The sequence below is a fragment of the Salmo salar genome, chromosome ssa03, assembly GCF_905237065.1.
Source record: "Salmo salar chromosome ssa03, Ssal_v3.1, whole genome shotgun sequence".
NCBI lineage: Eukaryota > Metazoa > Chordata > Actinopteri > Salmoniformes > Salmonidae > Salmo > Salmo salar.
Genome location: NC_059444.1, coordinates 105,766,907 through 105,775,592, shown reverse-complemented (window position 1 = coordinate 105,775,592; position 8,686 = coordinate 105,766,907).

The window sequence follows — 8,686 nt, the reverse complement described above, 5'->3', positions numbered from 1 at the left end:
TCTGGTAATGAGGAAACCACTTAGTTATGGATGTAGTATATCTGGTAAATGAGGAAACCACCAGTTATGGATGTAGTATATCTGGTAATGAGGAAACCACTAGTTATGGATGTAGTATATCTGGTAATGAGGAAACCACTAGTTATGGATGTAGTGTATCTGGTAACAATGAGGAAACCACTAGTTATGGATGTAGTGTAATCTTGGTAATGAGGAAACCACTAGTTATGGATGTAGTATATCTGCTAATGAGGAAACCACTAGTTATGGATGTGTATATCTGGTAATGAGGAAACCACTAGTTATGGATGTAGTATATCTGGTAAATGAGGAAACCACTAGTTGCGGATGTAGTATATCTGGTAATGAGGAAACCACTAGTTATGGATGTAGTATATATCTGGTAATGAGGAAACCACTAGTTATGGATGTAGTATATCTGGTGTTGAGGAATCCACTTAGTTATGGATGTAGTATATCTGGTAATGAGGAAACCACTAGTTATGATTAGATATCTGCTAATGAGGAAACCACTATAGTTATGGATGAAGTTTTTCTCTCTGCCTCGAGAAAAATGGTGAGCCTTTACTTAGTTTTCACAAGGCATTCTGAATATTACAGCGCACTATCAGGTGTGCTACTGAAGGAAACCTTACATTAAGCTCCGTGTCTATTCACTAACTCACCACCGCGGGGGAAAAACTCGGGAGTTCCAGGCTGACTCGCAAAATAGCCTCCATTTACAGGCTGTTTATGAGTGCATCTTCACATTACTTTTGGATTATAATTTAACGCTTGTTTGAATGTCCTGTTTGTGTTGTTGTAGCAAATCAACTGCTTTATAAATAAACACTTAAACCGTAATGCCTGTTCTTTGGCTAGCTTTGCCATCAGCCTGACAGAGGGTTGTACACTAAGTATTGCCAAATTTGCCCATAACTTCACCAACTCCTACTGTAGGACCCATAAGTTCACCTAACAACAACATAGACCTACTGTAGGACCCTAACTTCACCTAACAAACATAGACCTAGGACTATATATTTAATATTTCAGGTGAAACAAGGAGACTAAAATGTCTTTGTCATGACAATTCAAACCTGATCACCAGATAATTTTGTGAATAATCCCACTAGGCTACTCTGTAATGTGTTGTCATTCTAAATGTCCTGAATAAAGGAAAATAGCTCTGTGTGTTGTACAACAGCCCATCCATCAAGGAACAGATCTCTACACATTATGAGCTAAGTATCTCCGCCTTCCAAACGGACTAATCGAGACCCTACTGTAAATCAAGTAGACAACATACATTATAAATATCGATTTGTTTGGGATGTTGGATCCAACGTGGAGCACGGCATAACTGTCTTTACCGTGTAAGGAAATTGCTTCACATTTGACTGGCATGCAGAAAATGATTTCCTTGACCAGCTGGATGATAGTTGAACATGTGACTGTAACTAAACAGCTACAGTATTATGCAGTATTATGCATAATTATTTAAGAACCGTGACACGACAGCATCTATTTGGGAGCTAAGCCAATAAAGTTACAGTGACTCTCGGTTAGAACCACGGATTTAGTAAACTTGAAAATGATTTAGGATTTCTGTGCCCTATGAAAACTGAAAGTTTTCCCAGCGTAATATTAAGGAGACACTTCAAATGTTACGTAGGTAGAGGCATTTCAACGATCTGAATACAAAAACCCCTCGACAGCAAGATCCAGCATTTAAGCTAAAGTTCATCATATGACAAGCTTAACGCTATGACTATAACTACTGTCCCCTGAAGGAGGGAAACTAGGTACAACATACTCATTAAATCCACACGTTATGACTATAACTACTGTTCTCTGAAAGGAGGGAAACTAGGTAACAAACATACTATTAACCTTTCTTCTGGGCTAGGTGGCACCAAATCGCGTCCCCCCTTCGAACAGCCAGTTGAATCCTTGTAAGCGTGATTTTCAAATACCTTAGAAATGCTATTACTTCAATTTCTCAAACATATGACTATTTTACTAGCATTTTAAAGACAAGACTCTCGTTAATCTAACCACACTGTCCGATTTCAAAAAGTCTTTACAAACGTAAAGCAGACTTATTTAGATTATGTCACAGCAGAGTACCCAGCCAGAAATAATCAGACACCCATTTTTCAAGCTAGCACTATATAATGTCACAAAAACCCAGAAGACAGCTAAATGCAGCAATTGACCTTTGATGATCTTCATCAGACGACACACCTAGGACATTATGTTACACAATACATGCATGTTTTGTTCAATCAATAAGTTCATATTTATTCAAAAACAGCTTTTAACATTAGCATGTGACGCTCAGAACTAGCAAACTTCCGGGAATTTACTAATACTTTACTAAATTAAACAATACAACGCTCACAAAAAGCATAACAATTATTTTAAGAATTATAGATACAGAACTCCTCTATGCACTCGATATGTCCGATTTTAAAATAGCTTTTTTTTTGAGTCCACATTTGCAATATTCTACTACATAGCCCAGCCTATCACGGCTAGCTATTTAGACACCCGGCAAGTTTAGCCTTCACCAAAATCAGATTTTACTATAAGAAAAATGTTATTACCTTTCCTGTTCTTCGTCAGAATGCACTCCCAGGACTTCTACTTCAATAACAAATGTAGGTTTGGTCCCAAATAATCCATCGTATATCCAAACAGCGGCAACGTTTTGTTCGTATGCGCTCTAGACACTATCGAAATGGTAAACACGGTCGTGCGCATGGCGCTTTATTTCGTGACAAAAAATTCTAAATATTTCCCATTACCGTCAAGCATGTCAACCGCATTGTTTAAAATCAATTTTTATGCAATTTATCTCGTAAAAAGCGATAATATTCGACCGAATCTACGTTTGGAAAATAGAGAGTGGAAAAACAGAAAGACGGGGCGGCTAGTACCCGAGCCCAAGCTCCTTTGTCCTCTGATAGACCACTTAGCAAAAGCGCCGTGTTTTCAGCCAGGGCTTTGAATTACGCTATTCAGGTTTTTTCCTGGCTCTGAGAGCCCATTGGAGCCGTGGAAAGTGTCACGCTATCAAGCAGAGATCCTTTGTTTTTGGGAAGAGAGTTGTCAAAGAAAGCCAATAAATGGTCAGACAGGCCACTTCCTGTAAAGGAATCTCTCAGGTTTTTGCCTGCCATATGAGTTCTGGTTAGTACTCATGACACCATTCAAAACAGTTTTAGAAACTTTAGGTGTTTAATATCCATATATAATAAGTATTGCATTGAATTTTACTGGGTAGGATTAGTAACCAGATTAAATCGGGTAAGTTTTTTATCCAGCCGTAAAATACTGCCCCCCCAGCCCCAACAGGTTAAATCTTACACTCGCTGGAAGCCTCCCCGCATTCCACAGGTGATGAGCGTGAGACTTGGATATATTCCTTAAAATGATTTAACCTTAAATGTAATACCTCACTTCACCGACTCCAGGAAGTGGAGGAGCCAAACAGGTGTTGTAACTTCGCCCATAACTGGCAAGCAGATCGGGTAGAAATGGTACGATAAATTGGCACTTCAAACGGAAATGGAAAAAGTTTGCCTATTTTACCGAAAACTCCAGGAGCATTTACCCAGAATTAACGAAGGCCAGCAGGGTGGGGAATCTGGTTATTTTCTTCTGGTTATATTGGACTCTGGCTTCCTTAAGTCATTTGTGTGTGTTAATTATTTAATCAAACGCTTGAAGCATCAGTTCAATTCAAGTTCTGCACATACAGTTGATTTTATTAAACACATGGGGAGTGCCTATATGAAACAAATACACGCCATAACAATTTTCAACCAATCAATTGGTAGAAAGAAAATACTATTTTTTTTCAAATCTGTCTAGAACATGGCTAAACATACATGCATTCAGACCCCTTCTTTTACATTTATGAAGAAATAGATTTTTTTTCAATTATCAATTTTCAGACAATACCTCATAAAGACATCACAATACCCCATAAAAGTGAGAAAAAAAGTTTAGAAATGCTAATGTATATATTATATATATATATATATCTAGGTCATGCCAGTAGGTACATGTAGGTTGTATTTCTCTAGGTCATGCCAGTAGGTTACAGTAGGTTGTAACTCCCTAGGTCATGCCAGTAGGTTACGGTAGGCTGTAACTACCCAGCCTGCAAGGTTGCAGTAGGTTGTATCTCTCTAGGTCATGCCAGTAGGTTACAGCAGGTTGTATCTCCTCAGGGTCATGGCAGTAGGCTACAGTAGGTTGTATCCCTCAGGTCATGGCAGAAGGTTGCTGCAGGGTTGTAACTCTAGGTCATGCCAGTAGGTTACAGTAGGTTGTACAGTAGGTTGTATCTCTAGGTCATGCCAGTAGGTTACAGTAGGTTGTATTTCTCCTCAGGTCATGCCAGTAGGTTACAGTTATGGTTGTATATTCGGTAATGAGGAAACCACTAGTATGGATGTAGTATATCTAGGTCATGCCAGTAGGCTACAGTAGGTTGTATCTCTCAGGTCATGACCACTAGGTTACAGTAGGTTGTAACTCCCTAGGTCATGCCACTAGGTTACGTGGGTTGTATCTCTGGTAATGAGGAAACCACTAGTTATGGATGTAGTATATCTGGTAATGGGAAACCACTAGTTATGGATGTAATATCTGGTAATGAGCCACCAGTAGGTGTAGTGTATCTGGTAATGCATAGGAAATATAGTATTGGTTGACCTAGTATGAACCCAGAGCTTGTATATCTCTAATGAGCCACTAGTTATGGATGTATATATCTGGTAATGAGCCACTAGTTAAGTAGTTGTATATCTGGTAATGAAACCACTAGTTATGGATGTAGTATATCTGGTAATGAGGAAACCACTAGTTATGGATGTAGTATATCTGGTAATGAAACCACTAGTTATGGATGTAGTATATCTGGTGATGAGGACCACTAGGTTAAGTAGGATGTATATATCTGGTATGAGGAAACCACTAGTTATGGATGTAGTATATCTCGGTAATGAACCACTAGTTACGATGTAGTTGTATCTCTCTGGTCATGCCAGTAGGCTACAGTGGATGCACGGTCATGGACCAGCGGTTCAGTGGTGTCTAGGTCATGCCAGTAGGCTACAGTAGGTTGTATCTCTCTAGGTCATGCCAGTAGGTTACAGTAGGTTGTAACTCCCTAGGTCATGCCAGTAGGTTACAGTAGGTTGTAACTCTCTAGGTCATGCCAGTAGGTTACAGTAGGTTGTATCTCTCTAGGTCATGCCAGTAGGTTACAGTAGGTTGTATCTCTCTAGGTCATGCCAGTAGGCTACAGTGGGTTGTATCTCTCTAGGTCATGGCAGTAGGTTACAGTAGGTTGTAACTCTCTAGGTCATGCCAGTAGGTTGTCCAGTAGGTTACAGTAGGTTGTATCTCTCTAGGTCATTTTACCTGCCAGTAGGTTACAGTAGGTTGTAACTCTCTAGGTCATGCCAGTAGGTTACAGTAGGTTGTATCTCTCTAGGTCATGCCAGTAGGTTACAGTAGGTTGTATCTCTAGATCATGCCAGTAGGTTACAGTAGGTTGTAACTCTCTAGGTCATGCCAGTAGGTTACAGCAGGTTGTAACTCTCTAGGTCATGCCAGTAGGTTACAGTAGGTTATAACTCTCTAGGTCATGCCAGTAGGTTACAGTAGGTTGTATCTCTCTAGGTCATGCCAGTAGGCTACAGTAGGTTGTAACTCTCTAGGTCATGCCAGTAGGCTACAGTAGGTTGTAACTCTCTAGGTCATGGCAGTAGGCTACAGTAGGTTGTAACTCTCTAGGTCATGCCAGTAGGCTACAGTAGGTTGTAACTCTCTAGGTCATGCCAGTAGGTTCAGTAGGTCTCTCTAGGTCATGCCAGTAGGTTACAGTAGGTGTATCTCTCTAGGTCATGCCAGTAGGTTACAGTAGGTTGTATCTCTCTAGGTCATGCCAGTAGGTTACAGTGGTTGTATCTCTCTAGATCATGCCAGTAGGACAGTAGGTTGTATCTCTGTAGGTCATGCCAGTAGGCTACAGTAGGTTGTATCTCTCTAGGTCATGCCAGTAGGTTGTATCTCTCTAGGTCATGCCAGTAGGTTACAGTAGGTTGTATCTCTCTAGGTCATGCCAGTAGGTTACAGTAGGTTGTATCCAAGTGGAAACAATTATCAACCCAATGTGGAAAGTGTTGAATTTGGTCAACAACAAAATGAATGGCTTATTTGCTACGTGAGGTTTACTTGCTCTAACAGAAGTTTCGTAATGATTAAGTTGTTACGTGGACACGTGACATACCGACAACTTTGATAAAAACACTATAGGAGTTGTCTTCAGATCGCTATGCATATTCATGCTAGTAGCTTAGCATCTCTCTCCATTGAATACAGGCGGTTGACGTCAACAACCCTCATAGAATATAAACAATAGATTACAATAATAAGATGTATCCACCAATCCAAAGACAGGATAGGTGGGAGATAGACAACCCACAGAGCTTCGTGGACAACGACTCCCCTTGTCAGGACGGAGAGACATCTTGTCAGTATATCCATAATCTTTGGTGTAGCCAACCCAACTCTCACATGGCTCTATTGGGGGTCACGGTGTGTAGTAAAACATCACTACATTAAAATCACTACATGCCGTGGCCCCCAGTCTGCGGTCAGCAGATAGACCCTCCTCAAATATATATGTTAAGTCACTTTTTGGAAACGGAACGGAGAAAACAAGGGGTAGCTTGTCTCTACGTCGTCTGATTCTAGACATATCAGTCATCATCCCAGGGCCCTCCGTTGAAGAGGTATTGACGAGCCAACTCCGAATATCCAAAGTTAAAAACTAATTGAAGGCGGTACTTACTGGTGTTAATCAGATCTCCCGTCTCCTCCTCTTCATCTTTCAATGTGACAGTAATCTCTCCTTCCTTCTTCACTCCAAAAACAGCATCATCCTCTTCTTCCTCTTGTTTAACTGAAACGTCTCTCTTCATCTTTCACTGTAACAGCCTCACCCTCTACTTCTTGTTTTACTGTAACATCCTCCTCTTCCTTCTCCTCTTTCACGACAATGTTCAGCCCCAGAGCTTCTTTCTCCGTCCAGCAGACCTCCTCTTCTTTAACAGGAGAGGAGTAGTTTAGGGAGCTCATGTTCGGGGATGTTAGCTAGCTAGCTATCATTAGCGACTAGGCTAATGCTAACTTAACCAGTCAGCTACTATAGCTGACTAATAAAAAATAACGTAATATTAAATTAAATAGGTTAACAAGTAGATACGACAGAAGTGTGTCTAAAACACAGTAGCTAATATAGACTGAAAGCGTATAAATAGCTTGAATCTTTCGGCTATGTCGGCTAGCAAGCTACCGAGGTGGTTGACGAGCTGTTTATGAAGAACCGTCCACTAGATTATACGTCACGCTGCAGCATCGCCTGAAAGACGCACATCGCCGTCTGCTGACTGGAGGGAAACGCAGTTGAGGATCAGATTTTATTTTCAGACAAAGATTATTTTACATGGATTTAATTAAATAATACTATTGAGACATACAAAGACAGGAATGTGGTGATTGATTAGTGAGAATAAAAAATGTTTACTACAGCACATTTAAGGCAGTTTCATTCAGTCAAACAACATATAAATAAGTAGCCAGCTACTGTAGGTCTATACTGCTCCTACATGGTGTAACAATACATCATGTAGATGTATATAATGAACAGACTAGGTCTATACTGCTCCTACATGGACTAACAATACATCATGTAGATGTATATAATGAACAGACTAGGTCTATACTGCTCCTACATGGTGTAACAATACATCATGTAGATGTATATAATGAACAGACTAGGTCTATACTGCTCCTACATGGTGTAACAATACATCATGTAGATGTATATAATGAACAGATTAGGTCTATACTGCTCCTACATGGACTAACAATACATAATCTAGATGTATATAATGAACAGACTAGGTCTATACTGCTCCTACATGGTGTAACAATACATCATGTAGATGTATATAATGAACAGACTAGGTCTATACTGCTCCTACATGGTGTAACAATACATCATGTAGATGTATATAATGAACAGACTAGGTCTATACTGCTCCTACATGGTGTAACAATACATCATGTAGATGTATATAATGAACAGACTAGGTCTATACTGCTCCTACATGGTGTAACAATACATCATGTAGATGTATATAATGAACAGACTAGGTCTATACTGCTCCTACATGGTGTAACAATATGCCACTACCGTTCAAATGTTTGGGGTCACTTAAATATCATTTTTTTAAGAAAAGCACATTATTTGTAAACAGTGTTTTTGCATGCAGCAATTCAACCATGAAGGCCTGATTCACGCAGTCTCTGACTAAATCACAGACAGTGTCACCAGCAAAGCACCCCCACCATCACATCTCCATTTTTCACGGTGGGAATCGCACACGCCGGAGATCATCCGTTCACATACTCTGCGTCTCACAAAGACACGGCGGTTAGAATCAAAGATCTCAAATTTGGACTCATCAGACCAAAGGACAGATTTCCCCTGGTCTAATGTCTATTTCTTGGCCCAAGAAAGTCTCTTCTTATTATTGGTGTCCTTTAGTAGTGGTTTCTTTGCAGCAATTCGACCATGAAGGCCTGATTCACACAGTCT